This window comes from Cibotium barometz, chromosome 43 (assembly GCF_041138505.1).
Source record: "Cibotium barometz isolate CiBa-2024 chromosome 43, ASM4113850v1, whole genome shotgun sequence".
NCBI classification, from domain to species: domain Eukaryota; kingdom Viridiplantae; phylum Streptophyta; class Polypodiopsida; order Cyatheales; family Cibotiaceae; genus Cibotium; species Cibotium barometz.
The window spans coordinates 44,231,020-44,258,793 of record NC_141088.1 but is presented as its reverse complement, the minus strand read 5'-3'; the positions used below and the strand labels follow the sequence as shown (position 1 = coordinate 44,258,793).

The window sequence follows — 27,774 nt, the reverse complement described above, 5'->3', positions numbered from 1 at the left end:
CATTGCATGTCCCATGCCCCCTCCATGACTTTAGACATATGCGTCATCTGTTGATGATCGACGAAGGAACTTTTAAGGAAGAGAGAGATTTACTCTCCTCCGCGGCCTTACGTGTGCGCACTTGCCATGGCTACCAGAGTAAGATTTTACTTGGAGAGATGGCCAAGAGGTATAATGCGTCTCGCGGAGGTGTTGCGCTGTTGCTCACTATGGGCAGCATTTGTGCAATATCTTGGCCGGCTATTGTGGTTTCTCTCGTGGCCAACTGAGCAATGGCTAAGAACAACCGTGTCTGGTGACTTCTGTGAAACAGCTACGAGAAGCCGTATGCTATGGCTGTGAGACTCTATGCATTATCTTTCTCCCATGGCTGTTGCACACTTCTTTGGGGCGGTTGATGCAGGCTTAGTGCTCCTGCTCTGCTGGTGTTGGTTAGGAGAGCTTTGTGCACATAGGAAAGTAGAGGATAGAGGAAGGACTAGCTCTGATACCAATATGAGACCACCTCCATGATACCTCCTAGAAGAGAATAGGGGAACTCTCCGCCCAACTAATGCTAGATATAGACCCTAGCCGGTTAACTATAGCTCTGGCCATTTACCCTTGTCCTGACAATAAGCTTATACACCATCACTATGTAACCAAGGTCACAAGTCCATATTTAGGAGTGAGTGTAATTAATCATGTGAAAGTGAGAAAAGAGTTTATAATGGGCCTAAAACAAAGAAGAAGTAATAATTTTTCCTAACCATATATTTTCATTTTTGGAAATCATTTCAAGTTCTCATGACTAGACTAGTATCAAGTTCCTTTTTTTTCACAAAGAGCTTTATGCCTACCTAGTGATCAGAGCTCCATAGTTTTTTGTAGTTTATAATTGGCCTAAAACAAAGAAGAGGTAATATTTTTTCTTAACCACATATTTTCATCTGTGGAAATCATTTCAAATTCTCATCATAGGGGGTGAGGTCCAATGGCCTATGACACCCCTCTCATCAAGAGGAAACATCAAATCATATGGCTTCTTGAGGAATCTCAAATGATAAAGGTACTAGTAATGTTTCTTGATAGGAATTATTACTTTGAATTCTAGGGACTCATCAAGCTAGGTGCCACATAGATTACCATGTTGGTGTTGTAACTAATATCACTAACATATCCTACAATAGTGATGGTGCGATCTTTGCCAACTCTAGTCATTTATCATCTCTTGCTGGGATGCTTTTGTAGGAGTCTCAAAAGCACCTAGATGGTGTTAATGGGGGGAAAACCTCAGGGAGGAGGAAGAGGGGGTTGTCAATTTCAAGTGCTAGGTTGGGGCCTCCTCACTCTTGAAGCCACTATTGCAAAAGCTAGGAGTTGCTCACATCAAGGGACAACACCTAGGGTATCACAAACAAGATGGCCCATCTAGTAGCAAAATAAATAGAGCACTAGCTAGCAAGCAACTAGGTAGACCATCTTCTCCAACATGTAGAAAAAAACTTACCTATGCCAAACAACAATTGGGATACATAATGAGGTGCTCTCAACAAGGTCCATCAAGCCAAACTCTATCCTAATGTATCTCTTTCCAAAGAACTAGATATACATGATACATCCCTTTTCTTCAATCATGGCTTCTTAGAGGAGGTTGCATATCTACTCTTGGTGTGCTGATCTACCATTGATGGCAATCTTTTTAATTGATGAAAGTAAAGGAGCTTGTGGCATCACCCAAATTACATTTGGGTGCTACGTAAAATATTGTATGCCATGAAGTAGGCACCAATAGCACGGCATGATAAGATTGCACAATATCTTATCACCATTGGCCTTCATATGGAAGATAGTGATCATTAACTCTATGTGTAAAAGAGTGATAAGGGGATTGTGGTTCATCACTATCTATGTGGATGACTTGATTATTGGGGGTGACAATGAAGAGGAAGTTGATAATGTAAAGGGTATCCTTAAGAAGAAGTTTGACATGAAGGATTTGGGTGAGCTGAGATACTTTCTTCGCATTGAGGCCATCAGGACTCCTGAGGACATATGGTTGTCATAGAGACAACATGCATTAGACATGTTATCCAAATATGGTATGGTTGGCTATAAGCCCATTTTTGTATCATTGGGGATCAGAATGGAAAGCTGAGTTTAAACAGAGGTGAGATTTTGGAGAATTCCACTATGTACAAGAAGATAGTGGGCAACTTGATCTACATGACAATCACCGGACCAGACATGAACTAGATAGTTGGGTTGGCGAGCCAAATTATGTAGGTTCCTTGGAAGCCACATTATGTAGGTTCCTTGGGTTGGCGAGCCAAATTATGTAGGTTCCTTGGAAGCCGCATTTGGGTAGTGGGAGGCACACACTACGCTATGTGAGGCCCACAGTGGATTATGGCCTCTTCTATGAGGCTGGTATATAGTTGCACGTGTATGGATTCATTAACGTAGATTTGGCTGGTAGCATCTTGGACACAAGATCTACTATTGATTTTATGTTTTCTTTTGGGAGTGGTGCTGCTACATGGAGCAGCCAAGAAGTGGTTGAAAGTTGCCTTGTCAAGTACAAAGGAAGAGTACAAGTGTGTGGATACACTGATGTTGATTGGGCTAGTAGCATCTTGGATAGAAGATTTACTAGAAGATTTATATTTTCCTTTGGGATTGGTGTTGCTGCATGGAGCAACAAGAAGCAACGACAGTTGTCTTGTCAAGTACAAGGTAGAGTATAGGGGTGTTGCGATGGTAGGAGGTGAGGTAGCCTGGTTATGTAAGCTATTTGGAGATTTGGGGCTGCATGTGGATAGGCACGTTGTCATCTATTGTGATAACCTTAGTAGCATACAGTTGGCTAGGAATCCAATGTTTCATGTACGGACCAAAAACATAGAGATCCATTATCACTTCATCAGAGAGAAGGTCTTGGTAGGAGATGTTGATCTTGTGTACATCAGCATAGAGGAGCTGGTAGATTATATTTTCACCAAGGCCTTGGGAGCAAAGAAGCTTCACATATTATGCACTATTCTTAGACTCTTAGAGATGGAGCTTAGATTAAGGAGGAGTGTTGAGATGTCACGATCAACACGAGCTGACACTCATGACATGCCTAGGTGACCACTCCACCTATACAACACTAGCACATTTATTAGCTTGAAAGGGTGTTTAAAAAATACTCCTTTTGACTAAGGAAAAATTGGTACTATTTCTGTACTTGTGAATATTTTTTATTTTTTTGCATGTCAAACTAAAGTACTTTTTTAGGTTTGGCTACGTTGGATGTAATGTTTTATGAAAGAAAATTCTTAAAGCAATATTATCACATAAGATATTAGTACTCTTGAACTTTTGTACTATCTTGGCCAATATTATGTAAACCCTATCATTTCACCTTTATACTTACTACTAGCGCATTTGGTAGTTGAGATGATGGATCTTTGACAATGATTCTATAGTTGGACTAGACCTACCTAGTCCAATTGAGTTATGGCATACTTATCCTGTCATCTCACCTATTTAGCATGTTCACATTATGGACCGCTTGTACATAGTACTCTAGTACTGATGTTAGTTTTCACTTATCTTTTATAGAACTCTTTTGAAAACAACAACAAGAAAAAGATTTCAGCCTTCCATCTTTGGGTGTGTCTTATCCATTGTTGTGTGAGCGTGTGTGTGCTTGCAAGAGCTCAAGATCTCTCCCTCCTCCTCCAATCTTTTTAGCCATGAGTGCATGTCTTGGAGGAGCTTATTAGAGGCCAGGACACTTGGCACCTTCCAAAGTTTCCCACCTTTTCCATGGCTTTATTTTCTCTTGATTTCATCTTAGCCTCATCTTCTCTAGACTAGAGTGGTTCTCTTTATGTGGAAAAGTGGAGCTATAATAGGGATGCCATGGTTAGCATCTTTGTGGGAGAGATCCTAGACTTGGGTTACTAACAAAAATTGCAAATTACCTTCTACAAGTCCCATGTCCTAGAAGATTTAGGACATCTTAGCATCCTTCTCATTCTTCAAAAAGGACAATCCGAGTTTCTCTCAGCCAACCCCATCAAGAGATTGGTCTCTTTCTCCAGTTAGCTTCCTAAGAGAGAAAAGGAGCCTTTTAAGAGTTTTAAAGGCATGTTTATGCCAACACAATGCCTAGATCAAGACTACTTTTGATTGAAAGCACTAAAGAGAGGTGAGGTTGTGTTTAATGCGAAGGCCACTTGCTTTGCTCTTAAGGCATTATAACAGTAAAGGGTGGAGTACAAATACGATGTAAGAGTTTTCTTTTACTCCCAAGTAAGAGATAAAGTCTCCCAATATTTCTTTGTAGCATAAGGCCTCTACTTCCATTATGAGTTATAAGAGAGTCTACTCCACAAGAACATTTTGATGGCCATTAGGGGGCTAGGGAGGCCCTCAAAAGGGCCCTCTAAGATAATTCTTAGAATTATTTCTCATGCCACCATGGAAATGTTCAGTAGGTCCATATCCTCTGATTTTGTCAAAAAGTCTCATCTCATGCACATCCTTCCTCTTTTTTACATTTATGATGCATGTTAACCAAAGAACTTGAGGATTTTGTTTGCATACATGGGGCCAAACTTATATCAAACCTCAAGTACATTTCAAGGGGTTGTTCATGCCATGTACCTAGCCAAGCCCAAGAGGACACACCACTATACTTTTTAAAATAATATTTATGGTTGTAATATTATGTACTCATTTGAGACCATAATCTTAACAAGAAAAAATGAAAATAAAAGTGACCTACTCATAATCTTAACAAGAAAAAATGAAAATAAAGGTGACCTGCTCATCGAGTTGGGGCAAGGGAGATCATGGATTTGATCATAGCACAGTAGGTACAAATACTGTCCAGTGTAGAAGAATTTTTGTTACATATGTGCACAAAAAACATTAAAAAAAATCGAGTCTTGATTTGAGCCTTATCTTGGCAAAAATTGGATGAAAGATTCCCTTGCTCACTTGGTATGGGATGGGTTCCTTAGTTGCACATTGTACATACATAATTAATTTTTAGTGTGTTTGTGGTCTATGGAGATTTGATTAAGCTTTTGGATAATACATGAGAATTTAAAAATGACTACATATAAGTCATGCATATGTATACACACATGGTGTGTTTGTGTGTGTGTGTCATATCTATAATAGAACCAAAGAATACAATTTCTATACAACTAGAAATATTATATATTATAATAGTAGAGCATGGGGGAGAGAGAGAACAAATTGATCAAGGTGTGATTATGAGAATTAAAGAAACACAAAGCGAGAGATAGAGGGAGGGAGGGAGGGAGGGAGGGAAAAATAATGCCAACTTTAATATTAGCAAAAACATAAAGGAAAAAATCAGAACATTCTATTGAAAAAAACTCAAACGTATGTGGGGCGCGCTCTGGTACCTTACAAACAAAACGAAAAAAACTCAAAAGTATGTAGGGTTCTTTGTGGGAAAAAACAATGGGCCTATTGGATGAGTGTGTGTGTGAGAGAGAGAGAGAGACTCAAAATAGCCCAAAAGCGAGAGAGAGAGAGAGAGGGGGTCCTTCTCCAGAAAGAGAAAATCCAGAGTCTAGAGCCTTATAAAACTCACTGCTCAACAAGACTCAAGGGGCAACCACAACCGCCAAATGTGATGGCCGCAACCACGTTAGAGTGAAGGCAACATCCCAGTTGTGTAGCCTCACGATGCTTCTCTCATAGTCAAGCAGCATCATTGAGACATCAAGGCATCATAAGAAGGCTCTGTTTGCCCTCCTTCTCTACCTCCACAGAGCGACTCTCCTCATCGCATCTCAATTCGTGCACCCTCACAGCAGCTACATAATATATACTCTCTCTCTCTCTCTCTCTCTCTCTCTATCTCTGCTGCCTTCTTCTGCAGCTACCAGTACAGTACAGTACAGTAGAAGGAAGAAATGGCCCTCTCTTTGTTCGGCCGTAGTAGATCAGGTGAAGACCCCTTCTACGTAGGTGGACTGGAAGGAGACCTCGGATTCCCACATCTTCCAGGCCAACCTGCCTGGTAAGAATATCGCCCCCCCTTTCCCCCTTCCTCCTCCGTCTCTTCTATTGGAATTGACTGCTCGAATATTCACCACATGAGAAAAGTAGTGTGCTCACCGCCCCCGTGTGTGTGCTCTGCAGGTCTGGCCAAGGAGGACGTGAAGGTGCAGGTGGAAGATGGGCGTGTGCTGCAGATCAACGGCGAGCGCAAGAAGGAGGAGACAGCCACCTCTCTCGGACAGGTGGCACCGTATAGAGCGGGTGTAGGGGAGCTTCCTTCGACGGTTCCGCCTCCCCGACAGCGCCTAGGTGGAGGAGGTGAAGGCGGCCATGGAGAACGGCACACTCATCGTCACCGTCCCTCGTGTCTAAAAGGCATGATGCATTTAAGAGGGGGTTCAAGTGGGATCGACGGCTAAGGGACCCGATTTTGGGCGGAGGCAATCCGGACTGTCGATCCCCAAAAGTAAACTAGGATCGCCCACCCAATAGTAAACTAGGGTCCCAAAGTAAACTAGGGTTGCCTCGCATAACAAATGCATGTATTAATATGGGCTAGACATACTAGCTAGTAGAAATTATAGCCTAATGGTAAGACTATGGTCTCCCTAGTGTCACATCATGGGTTCAAATCCTTTCTTTTGCATTTTGAGACTTAGGCAAAAATATTCTAAGTCCAAACTCAGGAACTGGAGTAAACTAGGCAATATGGTAGGCCCGACTTTACCTACATGGTGCCTCTAGTTTATTTCGGGGCCCTAGATCTTTTGTAAACTAGGGGAGGCAAAGCACGATATCTCAAAAAAAAAGTTGGCCTGTGAAGTAAACTAGGATCCTTGGTTTACTTTACAGGCAAAGTGCGGACATCACAAAAAAACTTGGCCTGTGAAGTAAACTAGGATCCTTAGTTAACTTCACAGGCCGAGTTTTTTCTTGGCCTTAGTTTACTTTTGGTGATCTAATGGCCCAAATCACCCCCGTCCAAAATCAGGCCCCTTAGCCGTAGATCCCACATCCAATTCCTATGTATCCGCGTAGACTCTGCCTCGTTCTTAGACCACTCCAAACTTGAAGGGATATCACCTCACAGGCTCTTTGCTGCCACAACTAACTCTGAATGACTTTCCTCTTGAGGACGACTAACTCTGACCTAGTTGAAGTAGAATCTCTCTTTTTTGAGTCAACTAGCACTTCTAGTTGCTCACACCACTCAAACCACACAAAATCCCATCACAATGGATACTCAACTGACAGCACCTAAATCACTGCTGCCACACAACTTCAAACTTCACATCATCATCATCTTCATCCTCCACTAACCAGCAACCATACCATGATAGAATCTTTCAAAGGAACCATGGATGTTTTAGTTGTTGTTTTGACTTCAGATCCCGTTTCTGTTTCATAATCTCATTCATTTTCATCCTCTGTTTGGCTCAACTTTTTCAAGAGTACCCAATGCATACACTGGCACACTTGGTCCTCTGACAATTCTTAATGAGGTCTGTTTAGAAACATGTGAATCCTGACAGTCCTGTTCTATGGAGTTCTTTATGTCCTGTTATAACTTAGGTTGAGTCCTTAATGGTGCAAGTGCGGATGTTTTGTTGGCTTCACTACTATAAGAGAAGAGCATTCCTCCAAATGAGGTTTTAAGAGACTGTTTTAATCCTATAAGGGAATTATAGAATTCCTCACGTGCTTTCTCAAGCGTATAGTTCGTACAATCTGTTTCAAATGACTCTTCTCTGTAGAGAGTATATCTTCCTCTTGAAAGGGGAAGCGGTACTCCCTTGGGCTTTGTATTTTGGTTACTTTTTTAGGATTGGCATTATGAGGCTCAATCACAACTGGTGACCCTATAAGATATTCAACCAAGCTAAGCATGCTCTCTTGAGCTTGCTTTTTGCATTCCATATATGTCATGTAATCATTGTTATCAATTTAGGGTGGTTGGGTGGGTTCTAGTTTCTTGATTGGTCTATGCGATGCACTGAGTGAAGAGTCAGAACTTGTTTCATCCTCACTCAGTTATTAAGAGACTAAGGTTTTGTATAAAAGGGGAGAAGAAGGGTGTGTGTGTGAATGGACTTATGGTCCACTAGCTCACCTATTTAAAGGTGGAGCTAAAAGGCATTGTATGGAGCAAGAAGCCTAGTTGTATTTTGAGAAACTTAATAAGCAAGATATTTTCTTGTATTTTGTGAGTCTCTCTCCTCCACATCTTTGATCTAACATGAGCACCACAAAATTCTAACATGGTATCTAGAGCTTGGCAAGATTAGGTCACTTTTGTGATGTAGAATAGGTCAATTTTATCCTTTTTTCTTTGTGGAGCTGAACCTCCTGCCAGTGGAGCAGCTCCAGCAACTCGTGGAGGCAAGATCTCGGCGTGCTATCAACTAGGAACTTGAAGAAGACCTCCAAGCTCTCGAGCTCGTACAACCAATCGACCGATACCTCTTCTCCTGGCCGCGGCATTGTCGCCTGAGCAGACCGGCGCACGAAACCTACGCAGCTGATGTCGTACGATAATTTGTCGTGTGTAGGCAATTGCAGTCCTAGAGAGCTTAGGGCTTTTGAAGCCCAAGGTCCCAAGATCCTACAACTCGAATCGTAGCCCTAATGGCGGGCTGAATCAACTGTGAGAGTGAAAAAACCAGGCACCTACTATTTCTCTTCTCCATGAAAGCTTGCTCAAGCTTGTTAATAGTGTTCATAAATACTAATAGTGTTCATAAACACTAATAGTGTTGATTAACACTAATGAGGCTACTAATCCAATAGAGGGGAGCCATTCTAAAGTGTTTCTAAACACTAAGCGTGTTCTTAAATACGAATGGTGAATCTAATCACCAATGTAAGTGTTATTAGATGTGACCCCCAAAATTGACAAATTGACAACTCATGAGCATCTACTCATTGAATGCTCATTATCCTTAATTAGTTATGTAAAAAAGTGATTAAGAATTAATCCAAGATTAATCTTTTCACTAATTTTTCTCTCTTTTATACTAATCAAGAGCTATAATTAATCACTAATCTCTAATTAATTCACACAATTGAGTACATCATTGGATAGAGTAAGGGGATGCTAATCTTTGTGCATTAACATGTGTAAATTAATCTAAAATAGGAGATTAATTAGACTCTTAATTATGGTCTCCTCTTTTAAAGTAAAATTAAGCAAAGAGAGTCAAATTTCTCCAAATGTGATGTAATTAGATGTTTTGATGCATCTAGATGCTCTCAAAATACTCAAAAACACCAATTTGGACTACTCATATGATCAATTTAGACCCCAATTAACATATTTTCTATTGTTTTTTCCTCTTGAGCAAGATTAATAACCCTTAATGACAAAAACTAGTCCATTAAGAGAAATTAGTCAAATTCAAGGGTTTTTTAATGGTTTTAAGAAATTTTTTGAAAGATTAAGCTACTCCTAATGCTTTCTAACACTCTAATCCAAACAAACAATTTCAACAACAAACACACAATTAAACTAAAATTAATGATCTTAGTTCTATGTTTAACACTAAAGAGAGCTAACATTCACTAAAAATTGTATTCTATTACATTGTTTGATGCAATGGATAAAAACTAAGCCTAATACAAACTATGTGCAAGCCCTAAGAACATGAAAAACCACAAAAACAACAAATTAATTTAAAAATTAAGCAAAAAGCATTCTTTTCAAAAATAAAAAAGAGAGCTATTCTATATCAAGTCTCACACAAATCACCATCCAATCCACATCTTTTTCATGGGAAACCATTAATCAAGATAATGGGCAATGGGTAATGCATATATTAGAGGAATAACGATGGAAAAAGATAAGAGATGGTTCCCCAACTACGGCGCCAAAAATGTTATGGCTCACCCTAACCCTCCTTGAAACATATCCAAAAAGAGATTACCTGGTGAACCGCAACTGTCGTGAGGATCTCTCCAATGGCCGAGCTCGTAACCCTTGAGGTCTCCTAGCTCTACAACTCCTTGTTGAGAAGCAATTCCACCGCACCTCCTGCGCGAGCATTGTCACACCGTCGTGTTGCACTACGGGTACTCATCCCTCTTCTTACCTCACTTTACTGACATACACTCACTAGCATACATTAAGGAGATAGATTAGCAAGAGCAAGACTCAATTGTACAATGAGAGAGAGTGTTGTATTATGAGAGAAATTTATTTATATACATGGTCATAAGTATTCACACTCACTTAAACTATGGCCGGCCATGCACTTTAGGCTCATAAGAGACCTAATGCTATTACAATGACTACTCTTATAATATATCCATGAAGTATATCACTTAGGACTTCATCCTAACTTTCTACCACATGCTCTTGAAGCGAGAATTGCCATAAATACTCCGTCACACCATTACGAGCACCCGTCCAAGTTGTAGCTTTGGACACTATTGCTTCATATCTTGAATGTATGACTCTTTGGTGTACCTATCGTGACTCCTTGATATAAGATAATGGCGGTAGCTCTTGTTAATCCTAGAATTGGGTTAACAACCATAAAATCAAATGAGAGAGAGAGAGAGAGAGAGAAGGAAAAACTCAATTGAGACAAATGGGATTGTTCCTTTTCATATTTCATCAAATGTCTTATATACATGAGCTAATGTTTATAATGTCCGCCCAAAGTGGGAGACCAAAACTAATCTTCCTAGTTTTACTAGCTCTATGTACATCAAAATCTCATGAAGACTGATGTTACACATGCCGTCACCTCGAACATCTGTCATGTCTCATTTACAATTAGCGCATTGCACAGTTATAAAAAGATAAGTTACAAAAGGCATAGTAGCCATGCGAAGGTTTGTTAACCAAGGTGGTTAACATAGCCCCCTACATAAAGCAGGTCTATCCTCGCAACTGGCCGGAGCTATCTGTAGTAGATGGAATAGGTGCGGATGAAGTCCCATCATGAGGCAAGAGATGGAGGGGCACGATGGAAGACCCGATAGCGGGTCCAGAATGTGGTCTCCCATCATGTCTTCAAAAGTTTGGAGCCTCCAAGCAGGCATCCACATAACGCATTCGTAATAGCTGAACAACTACTTGAGAATTGGCCCTTTGTTGATGTCGAAGACGAGGCCTTGGGCGCCTTCAAAGTAGTGGTTCTGTGTGGGGAATGACTCCAGCAAGGTGATGAGGTTGAAAAAGCATATAGTTGTGATCACTGCTGGGTCTAGGACTTGGTCGTAGCTGCGGGTAAAATCATGAAAACACTGGACCATAGATTCTTCTGTACATGGATGTTGCAGGAACGGGGAACGAACCATGGGAAGTTGAACTGCAACTTTGGGTTTTTTTGCTGCTTTGCATGGAATGTCTTCTAAGCCCACCTGTCGTCAAATGGGAAGGTAATTGGGGCTAATCCGCATTACGCGTGGCGCGTTTATAGTAGACTTCCCAAATGAATGGTTTGTTGAGGAAAGGTCGCCACCATGTCGGCTGCTCACCCATAAGATCAAACGTTATGGGATGAGCAACGGGCAGGTGGCTGGTGGTACGAGTTTGGGGTGGGTGGTCACGCCACTAGTTGGTGTGCTTTGCATCGAGGTATGGGCAAAGGAAGTGGATATAAAGGCAATCCGTGACGTGGGTAATGGGTTGATCCTAGAGTTATCAATCGAGCAGGATGGTGATTGCCTGCTCTCAAACTCTATGTGCGATCCAGAGGACCTCGATAGTTTAGAGGGTTCAGTGGGTTGACTTCCTCGCATGCAGGTGGGGGTGGTAGCGGAATCTCTCCTTCTTTGAGTGGTGGGATGGTTGGTTGTTGAGCCGGAAATCGGGGTGGAGGGGTGGTTGATGATGAGGGTCACGTGGCAAGGTCACATGGCGAGGTCGACATTGAGAAAAGGTGGGGGTTTGTTGGACATGGAGGGAATATCTTGGAATGTGGTGTGCATTTCTAAGTTGAGGGATAGTAAAGGTGGTGAGGGGGGTGTGGGTGATGGGGGTGGAGTGGGAAAGTGAAGGGGGTAGGGAAGAAGGTGGTGCACAAAAAAGAGGAAGTGTAGAAGTGCCCGAGGGGGGTGGAGTGGAAAAGTGAGGGGGGGGGGGGGAAGAAGGTGGTGCACAAAAAAGAGGAACTATAGAAGTGCTCGAGGGGGGTGTGGGGGTGGGGGTTGTTCGTGGTGAGGTGCAGAGGAGGAAATGGGTGGGGAAGGGGGAGGTGGGGGAGTCGAAGCTCCAGATGGTGGGGGTGGTAGGCCACCCTGTCCATCATTGCCATCGTTGTTGTCGTTCAGGGCGGCAGGGCTAGCTTTAGTAGCAACCTGAGGACCATTTGCATAGAAGAATTGAACCTCCGTCAGCCTCAGCTTCAGTGAACTCTTAGGGGAAAGCAACATGTGAATCATCAAACTTGCAGATGCGCTAGTGGCTACCATAACTTCAATATTATGAAGGAAGCACTTGTGGTATAGAAGGAGCAATCTTGCGGCAGAGTAAGGGGGAGGATCATGTAAGAGAGAGAGGTATGCATCATTGACCACATGCCACCCAACGGTTTGAAAGTACGTCAGTGCCCTTTGGGAGATGTCAGGGTGGTATGGGTAAGGGCATATGCCTTCTAGAGGATGGATAAATCTAGTAAGTTAACAGGGAGGGCGAGGTCTGAAGGAAAGCTGTAGAGCAGAGGAGAAGGCTCTAGCCTATCAGTAGGGCTTGAAGAGGGTGTAGGGGGAGATCAAAAAAATCATGGTGGTGTTGGAACAAAAGAAGCCCTTGGAAGAAGAAGTGTGGGATTAGGGTTAGGTTGTCAATAGGGAGTTTGGGTAAAGCATAGGTGTATTGGTGGTGAGAGAGTGGGTCATCGACATAGATGTTATGATGCAAAAGGTTAAGTCTAATGCTTTGGAATTGAAGATCAAGGTGTTGGAAAGGGGTTTGTGGGGGGAATGCCAAAAATGGGAGCTTGGTGTGGCGGTCTCCCCATGAGCACGTCCACCTTATGGTCTAGTGTACTAGAGGAAGGAGCCAATGGAGTGGATGGAGTTTGGGTTGCCCGGGCCTCAGCGTCTCCAAGTTGCTCATGCAAGTGGTGGAGGGTGGCCTTTGTTAGGTCCCGATGCTTAGCAAAATCGGTGGTAGTGCAGACTAGAGAATCCTCTGTTGTTTGCACCCAACTCATGGTCTCTTGATATGCAAGCCTTGATATGACTATAAGCTCATGATGAGCTCTCTCAGCCCCTCTATGGGCTTGGGTGACCTACTATTGGAGCTCAATGATACGTGTAATAGCAGCTCCCAACTACTATGTTTGCTGGTCAAAATTTTGTTGTAGCTCCATAAACTGTAAGTTGGCCTGATATAAGTCACTCAGACACAGCTCTTGCCGCCTGGGCCTTGGCTAAGAGCATCTCTCGCTCTAGGTGGGCCACTTCTTGCTGTCTATATATACAATATATCATCTGAGTGATGAGCTCCCATGCCATGTGTGAAAACCCGAGGGTGAAGTTCGGAACATCTTTGTGGGCCGCATGTATGCTCTTTGCATAAGCTTGATTAGAACTAAAACTTCCTGAGCACGCCCAACGAAGAGTGTTCACAGTATGCTAGGTAGAGTTGGGGGAGGAAGGCTCGACCTCAACAGAGTTTGGAATCTCTGTGAATCTTTCGGGAGGTGGGGTTTCAAATACATTTTTGTTAAAAAACTCTTGTTTTTGCCTCTCCTCTTCATCTTTGGGTGGCCTTTTTGGTGGCTTCTGCACAACTGCTGGCTATTTCCTCTTGTGTTGGGGGGCAGCAAAACTTGTGCTGTGACATCTGGCGCATGATGGGGCCTCTTTGGTAGTGGGGGATTAGGAGAAGTGTATGGTGAGGGAAGAGAGGTCATCACCACATTTGACCCGCTTAGTTGGGTTGCCCTTGGCAATTCATCCTTCGTCCAACGCAATAATAGATGACCCACGTCAATAAGCTTGCTGCCGCCAACTTGCCTTGGGGGTTCGAACATACTGCATGTAGCTCATGGAAAAGGTAATCGGATAAATCAATTTTTGGGGGAGGGATGAGATGTAAAGGGAAGAGGATCTCTATTAGAAGATGCCATTGAATGCAAGGTAACAATGCCGGATGTTACATTTAACTGAAATTAAGACAAGTTTTTTTACGTTTGTAGAAAATTAAGACATAAGTTTTTTTGCGTTTGTAGAAACTTCTAGCATTGATTGTTTTTATGACCAGGTAATTCATTGTTGGGAGGCAAACATTATGCATGCAATTTTGTTACAAAAGATGGTGACTATGGCGAGGCGTCTGGAAAAGCTTAGATCAAGACATGCATGATGGAACTCACTCTTCCACCAATCGATGTTGTAATCCAATTACAAGGTCAAGACCTGTTAGTGGTGGTTAATCTAGAAAGCCATTGGCCATTGGCCTTTCTTAGACAAGAGATCCAATTGATGTGTAGTGATGCACCGCGAAGGATTTCTATTTTAAGTTTGATGGTAGGAAAATTAGAAGCAGGAGTGAAGCTTCCAAAACCTCCTTTGTTTGTATCAAACCACATATCCTAGAGGTTGCAGAATCACCTTGCGATTGTAACCTTTCCATCTAATTTTTTTTTCAAGAGTTATCTTGGTCTATATGTTATTGTATAAATGTTACTTCTTTCTTCTTTTTGCATTTTGTTTCTTTCTATTTGCTTCAATGGCAACTGAACGTCAATCCCTGCTCCTCTACCTTAAAAACGTCTAGACTTCAACATTAAGCCATAATAGGCTATTATTTACATTCATTACTTTGAATTCTACATATAGGTACCATGGAGAACGAAAGGAACATTTCATGTAAAGACATTACCATAAAGCAAGTTTTCTTAGAGATCATCATTACAACATGGATATACAAAAATGCCTTGTTAACATTCGGCATGACAAAAGTTTGTACATGTCAAGAGTAGTTAATACAAAGATCAATGCCTTATTACATTGTCAACTATATTGAATTTACACATTGCATCAAAGGTGAATGGGTTGATGCAGAATATTATCATTGGGTACAGGAAGCTTGCTCTTGCTATAGGGGGGAGTGCTCTTCTTATTAGGGAGAGTCAGTAGCTTGCTCTTTCTCTGCTTTCACTCGTCGCCGAGGGGATGGAGAATCTCCAAGGTGGATGCATATGGCACATCAGGCTCTTGTTGCCCAATATTATTAATTAGAGTTTCAATTGTTGCGACCTTGAATAGTTGTACATCCAAATCTGTATAATTTGATAATCGTAGATTCTATACATACAAAAAATTACATACATGCTATTAATGAATGTACAAAGAAACTCAGATATCGTTAGAAGCATAAGTGCATGCTTACATTTTCTAAGGGCACTCCCAGCATTTAGTGCAACAGCAACATGGCATTGTAGCACATTCTCCAACCATAGCTAAATCCATCATGTTGCTGTGGGACTCTTATCACATCCCTTCTCATCCTATCACATCCCATTTTCATCTTATCACATCCATTCACATCCTATCGCACCCCATTTACATCTTATCACATCCATTCCACATCCTATTCCCATTTAGTAGTTTTTTCTACTTCGATATAATGGGACTTTTTCTAAATTTCTGCCAATTGCTTGGCCTAAATAAAGGTTCGTTTTCTTGACGACTATTTCCATATTCTTTCTCAATTCGTCAAATGAATTATATTCGATATTCCTCTTTTGAATAAAAGAATTCATGGGATTTAAAAAATCAATTCTACCAATATTTCCACTAAATAATTCTAAAAAAATTCTTTTCTCGTTTAATTTCTTGGACCTCAATTATCATGGGAATTCCTCTTTTTGCAATGCATTCAATGTCATGGGAATTCCTCTTTTATCATCAAATAATTCTCATAAAATACATTCATAAAATATCCATTAATTCAATATGCTAGGAATTTCACTTTTTCTATTTAAATGATTGAATTCCAATGTCATAGGAATTCCTCTTTTATCATTTAAATATTTCTCATAGATAAAATAAATTTATCTAAAATTTATCTTCAAATTTAAATAAAATATTCATTAATTCCAATATGCTAGGAATTTCTCGTTTCCCATCTATATGATTGAATTCCAATTATGGTGAGAATTCCTCTCTCCTCATTTAAATTTATCTATGCAAAAAAAATTAATTAAATTTTATTTTAAAAATTAAATAAAAATCTCCATTAATTCCATTATCCTAGAAATTCCACTTTTCTCATTTAAATGATTGAATTCCAATTATGGTGGGAAATCCTCTTTCCTCATTTAAATTATCTATGCAAAAAGATAGATTTAACTAAAACTGTTCTTTAGTTTTTAAATAAAATATCCATTATTTGATTATTCCAAAATTTCCTCTTTCCTCATTGGAATACATGGATTTCTATCGCCATGGGAATTTCTCTTTTATAAAAAAAATGAATTACTAGAAATTTTCCTTTTTGCCTAATTAACTATTTATGCATAAACATTAAAATCAATTTTTCCATGGTTATGAGAATTATTCAATTAACCTAGGATTATTAATCCTAGAATATGGTAGTAGGTCCTCTTTTCATATTATGCATGAAATTGATTTATGTGTTAATTTTTCAAAAATTTTACCACCATAGCTCCACTGCTATTACTAATAATTTTCAATAATTTTGAAAGCATAAGGTTTTAGTACTACAATATGATAGAATAACTATCATTTGGATCAATATCCAACTATGGACTTGATTCCTAAGTTTATCATAATTTAAATAGCATAAAAGCATTAAAAAGCCACTTCTTTGGCCTCTAATTTGACAAGTATAGAAATTACTTTTAGATTTGAGAATTTCTTCATGAGAAGCATCATTTGAATATAGAATTGGCCATAGGAATGACTATTATTTGGGGGAGAGAGAGATATGCTTAAAAAATATTTTAATTTAAGCATAAATGAAAAATTTATGTGTTTAATTACTAAAATTCATTAGAGAAATTCAATTGCATTAAACACTAAAAATTTATGTGTTTAATTACTAAAATTCATTAGAGAAATTCAATTGCATTAAAGAGCCATTCAATTGAATACTTCTCAAGCTTGAGAGGGGTTGAGGTGTGAGAAACATTTAGAGATTAAGAAGAAGACCATAAAATCACACTTTACCTCTTGTTCTGCTTGATTCTTTAGCCATTGGAGAGGCCCCCAACCAATCCATTTGTTTAGTATGTTGATGAAGACTCCAAAGAAGTTTGAAGAGAGAGAGAAGCTCTAATCTCTTCAAATTGTAGAGGATTTTTAAAGGATAATAGAAAATATCATTATTTTAGTATAATAATGGCATGGTATAATTCACACATTTTTTTAAAAAGGAATAAGGATCTATTTATAGGTAAGGGAGGCCTCTAACCAAGTACAACTAGGTTCTAGAATTTTCCAGGTTCAGTTTGGATGAATTTGGACAAGATTTGGACCTAGTTTGGCTCCCCTCATTTTTTGGTATTTTTCTTTTATAAATTGGATTTATCTCCTCCCCACACTTGGATTGATCCTATTGGCCCATAGGAACCTTAATTGGACCATAATCTAATTTTTTTGAAAATCTAGACCCTTAGGCTAAGGTCCTTTATACCCATTTTCAATTAATTCCAATTGCACATTCGAAAGTTCTTTTTGAATTTCTATTTCATGGGAAACCATTTTAGACACTAGGAGGATTTTTATATCCAAAAATATCTCAATTTGGGATTACCTCCCTCTAGAAATTTTCTCTCTCCAGGCCAAAACAAGGCAAAACAGGATCTTTCTTTTATTTCAGAGAGGGGAATAATTATAAGATCAGAAGGGGAGGTTCTTACTCAAATTTTATCTGAACATTCCTCCACGGGAATTTCAGTCATACAAGTTCTCAATTTGTCATCCCTTAACTTGATCCACCGGGTCAAGTGTTAACAGTAGCAATCTGTTAGCACAATCCACTAATCTCATAGGGATTTGCTGAAGTCATAATCATCATTCAAGTTATTACCATCATCACTGGGATTTGTCTCATTCATCCTCATTGTGGATTTGTTCAACTTATCGCTTTTCAACCAAATTTAGGAATCATCATTTTTCAATCAGAATCCAAATCAACTCATCAATTCTCAACCAGAATTTTAAAATCAAATCAACCACATTTGAATTCATTATTTGGATAGAATTTTTGCTTATAATTTCAAGGTCTTAGATTTACTCGTATATACTGCCAATAAAGAGCTACAATTATACCCTCTGTATATACGGGTAGTCACGGTCCTTGGAATTATGAGGTAAATACCATCATGTCTAGGCCTCAAGCAAGTCAGGGATTCCATACAATTGTGGTACTTCCATCTGAAGACCCAATTACCAATTTATGAATTTCATTATGAATATCAATTTGTATGAACTTTGTCACACAATTTCAATCTTTTACTGGTACTCCAAAATTTTTTGACATTTCTGGCTTCTCGGTTGATCCACTTTAGCCAATTCGCTCTGATACTAGCTGAAAGATCCCTGCCCCCTCTGCGTAACAAATTCGGGGGTGCTAGCAGCAGAAGTAGCACTTCTTGCGCAGCAAGGGAGGACCTCTCACTCGGGGCCTCGCCCCGAGTGCCACAGATATCTAGACAAGAGACTAATCCCTCAGCTCTTCCAAAATAATCAAACCCAGAAAAACTTCCCTCGCCTAGAAAGCACGGGCGATTCTCCCATGGGATATTTTTACTCTAACGTAGTCAAGGTCATCATTGACCAAACTGATCCGATGACCGAACCTGTAAGTCACTTGGTCAGATCAAGGAAGAAACTTACACTTGGATCATAGAGACTGATGCTTTCCTCATTGAGAGACATGTTGAGATTCAAGCTCCATGTCAGTGTGTGCCAGCTATGCTATGTGCTGGCATGTTAGGTAGCAGCATGTGTGAGACAAAAATGACCGCGTCCAGCTGGTCATAGTGTGTGGACATTAGCTAGGGTTAGTGTGTGGACACAACTCATAGTGTGTCTTGTGTATTATGGATTTGGGCTTTATGCATTGTGTGAGAAGGGAGATGGCTTCCCTCTATGGTTAGGGTTTGCAATATACATTAGGGTTTTCTCCTGTGTGTGTGTGTCTCCTCTCCCTCTACCTGTTTTTCAACATGGTATCAAAGCTTGGTGCTCTCTATTAGGGTTTATGAGTGAGTGAGAGAAGAGGGAGAAGAAGCTGTGAAGCTTGCCATTGATGCTGTGAAGCTTGGAGCACACCGATTTCTATGAGATCTGAGAGCTTGGCCTACCGGATAAGGTCTACTAAACACCCTTGAGCAGATTGCAGGTGATTCAAGCAAAAACAAAGCAAATTAGGGTTGCCCAAAGCAAAGGAAAATTCTGGTTTTTTAAAGCTTTGGAGCTTGGAAGCGATGATGTATGGTGAAAATAGATGCAAATCTGGCAAAGAAACATGTATGTGACAAAGAAGAATGTATTGGCAACTCATGTGCAAGCCCTACACTGATTTTGGAGCAAATATGATGCATTTATGTGATTGAAAATCACTGGTTTTGAAGCTCTCACAAAACAGAGAAAAAGAGGTCAAATTTTGATGAAATTAAACCAAGTTTTTGGCAAAAATCAATCCATTGATGGGTTACACACATGCCTTGTAGTGTTAGGCATCTACACATGTGATCAATTGACTTTTTATTTAGCTCAAATTTCCTCTATAGCAGGCGGCGCAGATCCACAGCAGAAAACAGAGCTTTTTCACATAATTTTGATGCGAGGAGGCCAAATACTACCCGGTTGGTTGATTAATTCCAAAATTGGCTTAGAAAATTTGTAATTCACATACCCAAGGAGGTTGCTACATGCTTGGTTGGAGCAATTATGATCTATGGAGTTGGAAATGAGCTGATTAAACAGGCTGTCTAATGAGTTCAGTGAAACAGAGTGTGAATAATCGACTAATTACTCTCTCATCTTAAACAATTGGTCTAATTCCTTTTACATGGAGTTAGTGGACATCATTGCTAAGCTAATGAATGCCTGGTCTCTCAATTTGGACAAGGATTGAAGAAAATAGAGCAATTCTACTACTGGTTTTTCTGGTTTTTCTCAAAACAGAGAAGGGGGTTTGACAAAATTGGTATGTACACACCTCCGATGGTGTTGATATTCAACATTGAACTTGTTTAGGTATCAATGCAAGTTATCCACACTTGGTTGAACCACTACATTGCAATTTGGAGCCGTGGAAAGCGCATCAAAATAGGGTATCTTGGACTGCATGAGCCAATTCATTTTGGATGCATATAGTTTGATTTTCTACATCAAAATTGAAGTTTGTTGACTACTTTGGAGTATCTGGAACACTCACTAGAGTGTGGTTGAGTTGAGGAAGGGTCATTTACAGATTTGGACGTGCGCGAAAGGTGCATTTACATTGAGTAAATATGTCGGATAATCCAGTACAAATTGTTGGTGAAAAGCTGGATAGGAAGAACTTCCAGGCATGGAAGTAGAGGATTAAAAGTTTTCTAAAGGGAAAAGGTTTTTGGAATCTCATTATTACAGGTGCTGAGCTAGAGCCGAAACTACCCCGACATCACATCACATCACCTCCATCCATTCACATCCATCACATCACATCCATTCATATCCATCACATTCATTCTCATCACACCATCCCATCACATACATTCTATCCACATTACATCACATCACATCTATCCACATCATATCTCATTCATCCCATCCACATTACATCACATCCACATCATGTCTCATTCATACATATCTCATCTCATTCATCCACATCCATCCAATCGTTCACATGTACGACTACCCACATCCATCCATACATTCATATATATCACTTCACATCCACATATATTCATGTCACATCACATCACATTATTTCACATACACATCCACATTCATTCTTTCACATCCACATCCACATCCATTCTTTCACATACACGTCCACATCCATTCTTCACGTACACATCCACATCCATTCTTTCACATACACGTCCACATCCATTCTTCATGTACACATCCACATCCATTCTTTCACATACATCCACATCCATTCTTCACATACACATCCACATCCATTCTTCACATACACATTCACATCCATTTTCATCACATACACATCCACATCCATTATACAAATGACTATTATTTGGGGGAGAGAGAGATGCTTAAAAAATATTTTAATTTAAGCATAAATGAAAACTTTATGTGTTTAATAGAGATCTTCAATTGTGTTAAAGAGCCATTCAATTAAATACTTCTCAAGCTTAAGAGGGGTTGAGAAGTGAGAAACATTTAGAGAAGTGAGAAACAATAAATACTTCTCAAGCTTGAGAGGGGTTGAGAAGTGAGAAACATTTAGAGATTAAGAAAAAGACCATAAAACCACACTTTACCTCTTGTTTTGCTTGATTCTTTAGTCATTGGAGAGGCACCCAACCAAGCAATTAGTTTAGTATGTGGATGAAGACTCCAAAGAAGGTTGAAGAGAGAGAAAAGCTCCAATCTCTCCAAATAGTAGAGGATTTTTAGAGGATAATAGAAAATATCATTATTTTAGTATAATACTGGTATGGTATAGTTCACACGTTTATTTACAAAGGACTAAGGACCTATTTATAGGTGAGGGAGGCCTCTAATCAAGTCCAACTAGGTTCTAGAACTTTTGAGGTTCAGTTTGGCTGAATTTGGACAAGATTTGGCTGAATTTTTGAGGTTCAGTTTGGCTGAATTTGGACAAGATTTGGACCTAGTTTGTCTCCCTTTTGATTTGGTCTGATCCAGGAGAGAGGAGAGATAAAAAAATCATAATAATTTTGAGTTAAAAACTCCACCACATGTGTGAAATAGGTGCCTCCTTGAATTGCCCCCTTCTCCTTACCAAGGTGTCAAAAATGTATCATTATACCCAAAATATCTCATTTTTTAAGTAATATTCATAGTTTTTTACTAATAAACCTTGTACTTAGTCAACTCTTCATCTTATGTGAGCATTTACTCGTTTTTGGGTATTTTTCTTTTAGAAATTGGATTTATCTCCTCCCCACACTTGGATTGATCCTATTGGCCCATAGGAACCTTAATTAGACCATAATCCAAAAATTTCAGAAAATCTAAACCCTGAGGCTAAGGTCCTTTATACCTATTTTCAATTAATTCCAATTGCACATTGGAAAGTTCTTTTTGAATTTTTGTTTCTGGGGAAACCATTTTAGACACTAGGAGGATTTTTATATCAAAAAATATCTCAATTTGGGATTTACCCCCTCTAGACATTTTCTCTCTCTAGGCCAAAACAGGGCAAAACATGATCTTTCTTTTATTTCAGAGAAGGGAATAATTATAAGATCATAAGGGGAGGTTCTTACTCCTTTACACCTCAAAAGTTGGAGGGATGAATCTTACAACTGGACTAATAGGTCCAACAAAATCAATATCCCATTTCTCAAAGGGTTGTCCCACAATTACAGGGGTAACTGACATTATGTCCTTCTATTGTAGAATAGCAAATCGTTGACATTCCTCGCATCTTTTCACAAATTCTATGGCATCCCCGAATAACGTAGGCCACCATAGGCTTGCTTAGAGTACTTTGCAAAGCGGTAACTTCTCTAGAACAATGTCCTCCGGCTATTCCTAAGTGTGCTTCTTCTAATATTATGACGAATTCATCTTCTTGCACACATCTCATGAAGGATATCATCTTTGACCAGATTGTATAGTTCTCCTGTGCAATCAATTGATATGGTGCGGCCAGCTTAACAAGCTGATGCATCTTATCTTTGTTCAAGGGCTGATCTTGTGGAAAACCACATGAGCTAGGTACTTTGATATTTCCTCCCTTCACTCAAGAACCATATCAATTCTGAACAGACATGCATCTCGGAGGTCATCATCAATGCTAGTTTGTAGGTTCTCCATTTGGGGTTCTAGACATAAGGTCTGTCAAAAAATGTTGTGTTTCTTTTCTCACTCTGTGATCATAAAGTCGAATTACAGGAGTAGAAGCAGACATTGTGTGACTCTCCCTATGGTGCATGGCGTATTTGCTTGATAAAATAAGGCCTCGTGATCAACAAAGAATACAAACTTGGTGGCCAACAAGCAATGTCTATATTTCTTAACAACATAAACCATGGCCAACCCTTCACACTCGGTTGTGGTGTAGTTTATTTTTGCATCATTAAGTTATCAAGTGGCAAAGCAAACTGGGTAATCCAATTTGAATTCCCTAGGTTGTGCTAATGTGCATCCTATAGAACAATTTGACGCATCAATGTGTACATGGAATAGGAGGTCCCAGTTAGGTGGTCGGCAAAATTGGTGCACTAGCCAGTGCTTTCTTCAACTTATCATATGCTTCTTGGCCTTCTTCAGTCCACTCAAAGACAATGAATAAAGACAATGAATAGTCTTTACAATGGCCTAGTAATTTCAACATAGAATATTATGAATCATTAAAAATACCCAATGTGTGTCCCATAAACCATTGCACACCCTTGTAGTTTTTTGGTGGGGGTAATTCCAAAATCAACTTCACTTTTCTCTCATCAGTGGAAATACCATTCTTAGACACAATGTTACCTAAGATTACACCGTGTTTGACCCAAAATTGGTACTTTAAAGGGTTTAAGGATATGCAATATAATCGGCATCTCTAAAACACCTTTCTTAAGCAAGCCGTGTGTTGAGTCCATTGTAAGTGTGCACACATATCATCAATGAAAATCTCGAGCCACTTTTGTAAAGTAGTCCTTGAAGGACGCCATGCACATCAATGTTGGAAAGTTGCTAAGGCATTACTGAGACCAAAAGGAATAACCTTATAAAGCATAGGTCCCCACATTGTGTTGTAGGTTGTCTTGTGTTGGTCTTCTAGTGCAATGGACTCTTGATTGTAGCCATAAAACCTGTCTAAAAAGCTATAGTCTTCCTCCCTTGCTACCCATTTTAATACGTGATCCGTATATGGTAAAGGGTAGTGGTCCTTCCCGTGGTAGCTACATTGACCTTTTTGAGATCAACACAAACTCCTAGCTTTCCATTCTTACTTTGGCACGATCACGATTGGCAAAAGCCAATCTGTGTGCTCAATTTCCATAGATGAAATCCACAGCAATGAGCTTATCAATTTCCTCCTTTACTATAGCTACATATTTAGGATTCATATGGTATGGTTTTTGACTGGATGGTCTCGATCCTTCCATGATCGGGATAGTTTGTTGAACCACCTCGGGTGGTACATCCTTCATTTCCATATATTTCCAAGAAAAATAATCCTTGAACTCTTTTAGAAGAGCAATGACTTCTTCTTCTTCCACCATTAAGTCATTAACAATGTAGACAAGTTTGGGATCCTCCCTTGGCTCTGCAATGTCTACCTCCTTAACTTCTGATGGCCCATTATAAGATGTGGATTGGCCGTTTTCCTTGACTAGTTTGGCCATCAACTGGACCACCTTTCATTCATTAATGGTGTAGGTTCTGAAATGGTTCGGCAGCACTAAGAGAAGGTTTGGCTTGTCGTCCTCATCATCTTTTGTCCGAGCCCTCGCTTTCCTTGCCTCTTGCTTAGCTTCAATCAGAGCCTTGTTTCATGTCCCACCTCAGTGAGTTTAGGCATATCATACTCTTGAATCATAGTTTTCTTCTCCTATTTTTCTTCCAAGGTTATCTTACTCAATTCCTCAGTTCTTAGAAAACTCATCGTGCACCTTAGTGACCTCAAGATATATAAGCCACTAGGCATCTATGGGGTTACTTCACAATAGGGCATTGAGTCGAGTGATATACCTCTTTTGTCCCACCTCAGTGAGTTTAGGCATATCATACTCTTGAATCATAGTTTTCTTCTCCTATTTTTCTTCCAAGGTTATCTTACTCAATTCCTCAGTTCTTAGAAAACTCATCGTGCACCTTAGTGACCTCAAGATATATAAGCCACTAGGCATCTATGGGGTTACTTCACAACAGGGCATTGAGTCGAGTGATATACCTCTTTTGTTTCTGCCAATTCCTGAGGCATTGGGTGCTGTTGGCGATCATGTGGTCTAGGCACTTCTGTACTTAAGACTTCATCCTTTGTTTCCCCTTCTTTGGGTAGTACATCTACCATGCACACTTAGGTTGTGGGAATCATTCCCAATTCAACATACTTTGTTTCTCTGGGTGGAAACACATCTATGGTGGGAAGTACATGCATCCAGTTTTCACTAAATTTCAGAGGTAGAAGTGATGCGTACATCTCATTCTATTCCTCTTCGCATGAGTGTTTGTCAACTGGTTGGTAGACTTGTAAGGATGTGGTCCGTTCATCAGTGGTGGTGACCGAATCATTCCCAAACAACTGCCCTTCCATGGGATGTGCCTTCCATGTATGGAGATCGATTTTTAGAATTTGTGAATCCTTTCGAATATACACTTGGTCGAATATACACTTGTGAATCCTTTCGAATATACACTTGGTCTAATGCCCAATCATTTAACATCTTGGCTTTCCTCATTGAAATATCCGTGCCCCCTTCGCGCAACAAATTCGGGGTTGCTAGTAGCAGAAGTAGCACTTCTTAGGGCAGAGCCTCTCACTCGGGGCCTTGCCCATGGATATCCGGACAAGAGACTAATCTCTAAGTTCTTCCAAAACTGAACCCGGACAAAACTTTGCTCGCCTAGAAAGCACCGGCGATTCCTCCAGGATATTTTTATTCTAACGTAGTCAAGGTCATCACTAACCAAACTGATCCGACCAAACCCGTAAGTCACATGGTCATATCAAGGAAAAGACTTGCATTTGAATCATAAAGACCAATGTTTTTTTCCTCGAGAGGCACAGCCATTGATTCTTTTCCATGGAACAAGGGCTGTCTGGGATTTACTTCATCTACCGTACCATAACAGAATTGAGTCTCATTTTAGGGATCCATCAGTCCAGCCTAACCCCATCCAGTCCCATGGGTTAGCCAACCGCCCAACCAGTGTAGTGATAGAATCTGTTTAGAAATTTGGTTATGTTTTGTCTGGGTACTAGGGAAAAGAGTTTCAGGCCCCCTAGCCGGCGCTTCATGCAAACTTCAAGATAGTCACACCACTAACACACCCAATATGAAATTGCCTGTTTCACAGATTCAGCTAACTTTAAATGAAATCATAGTATCACTGATCATAATCCTCCAAAATATCAGGTTGATTTCTAGTTTTTGATCATTCCTTCATCGGTGTACCTATGGCATCATTGGCCGCCCAACTAGAATGCTCACCACCTGTCCACTCAAGGGCCTTTTCAATAGTTCCTAGCTCAAATATATTCACTTATAAAAAATCCAAATGGACTCTCCGTTAGCAAGATCAACCAACAGATCCATGTAAAAGAGCCATGGACTCATCCGTTGTTGTTGAGGACCATCAAGGTCAATCAATCAGATCCATGCCTGAATTCAGAAAACAACTCTTACTCCTTGTTCCAATATCTTCCTCAATGCACGTGTGGGTATCTTTGGTGACCCAGAGTCCGAGCACCGTATGGTCAGCACTCTCTAAGATCCTTTGCAAGTCACTTAGCACTTCACTCATAGGCCGCTTCCTTGGTCCCTCATCCAACGTACCGGAAGCTCACCATTTAAATCGAACCGAGGCTGGTGAAGACCTCGGCCGCGACCGTGCTATGCGAGTCATCCTCTATTGACTCTCTGTCAGCTATTGCAACTTTATCACTTAGGTCTCCACGACCTCATTCACAAGACGGTCAAAATGCTTCCCCAGCATTCTTGACATAAAACAGTCATTTAAAAACATGTCATAAATACAGTTTCTATAACGAATTCTCGTCTTTCCACATTGTTCCACATCAATCCACATTACTTAATCCAAGTCCAATCATGTGTATTCCCATCATCCTTTATCCATTCTCATCACATCATTTTCCATCTCATCATATCTTTCCACATTTATACTCATCACATCTCATCCACTCGCATCTACCCATATCCACATCTCATCACATCACATTCATCCACATCTCATCCATTCATATCTACCCCGATTCCACATCACATCACATCCATTTCACCTCACATTTCATTCATTCACATCTATCCTGATTTACATCATATCATATCACATCCATTTCACATCACATCTCACCCATTCACACTTATCCCGACTTGCATCACATCACATCCATTCACATTCATCACATTCATTGTATCCCTAGTCCATCACATACATTCTATCCACATTACATCACATCCACATCTATCCACATCATATCTCATTCATACACATTCATCCAATCATTCACATGCACGACTATCCACATCTATCCATACATTCACATCTATCACTTCACATCCACATATATTCACATCACATTCTTTCACATATACATCCATTTACTTCACATCTTATCCATATTCATTTTCATCACACCACATCCTATCACCTCCTACCACATCCCATTCACATCTTATCACATCCATTCACATCCTATTTACATCTATTCACATCCTATTATATCTTATTTACATCTTATCACATCCATTCACATCGTATCGCATCCCATTTACATCTTAGCACATCCTATCACATCCCATTCACATCTTATCACATTCATTCACATCCTATTGCATCCCATTCACATCTTATTCCCATTTAGTAGCTTTTCCTACTTCGATACTGATAATGAGACTTTTTTCAAATTTCTGCCAACTTCAGATAAAAGATCTTTTTCTCGACGAC

At 40.0% G+C, this 27,774-nt stretch overlaps 1 pseudogene; it reads left to right on the top strand.

The window, feature by feature from the left end:
• The first annotated feature begins 272 nt into the window (after positions 1-272).
• LOC147613953 (18.1 kDa class I heat shock protein-like) lies at positions 273-11,746 on the top strand (annotated as a pseudogene).
• Positions 11,747-27,774: the final 16,028 nt, after the last annotated feature.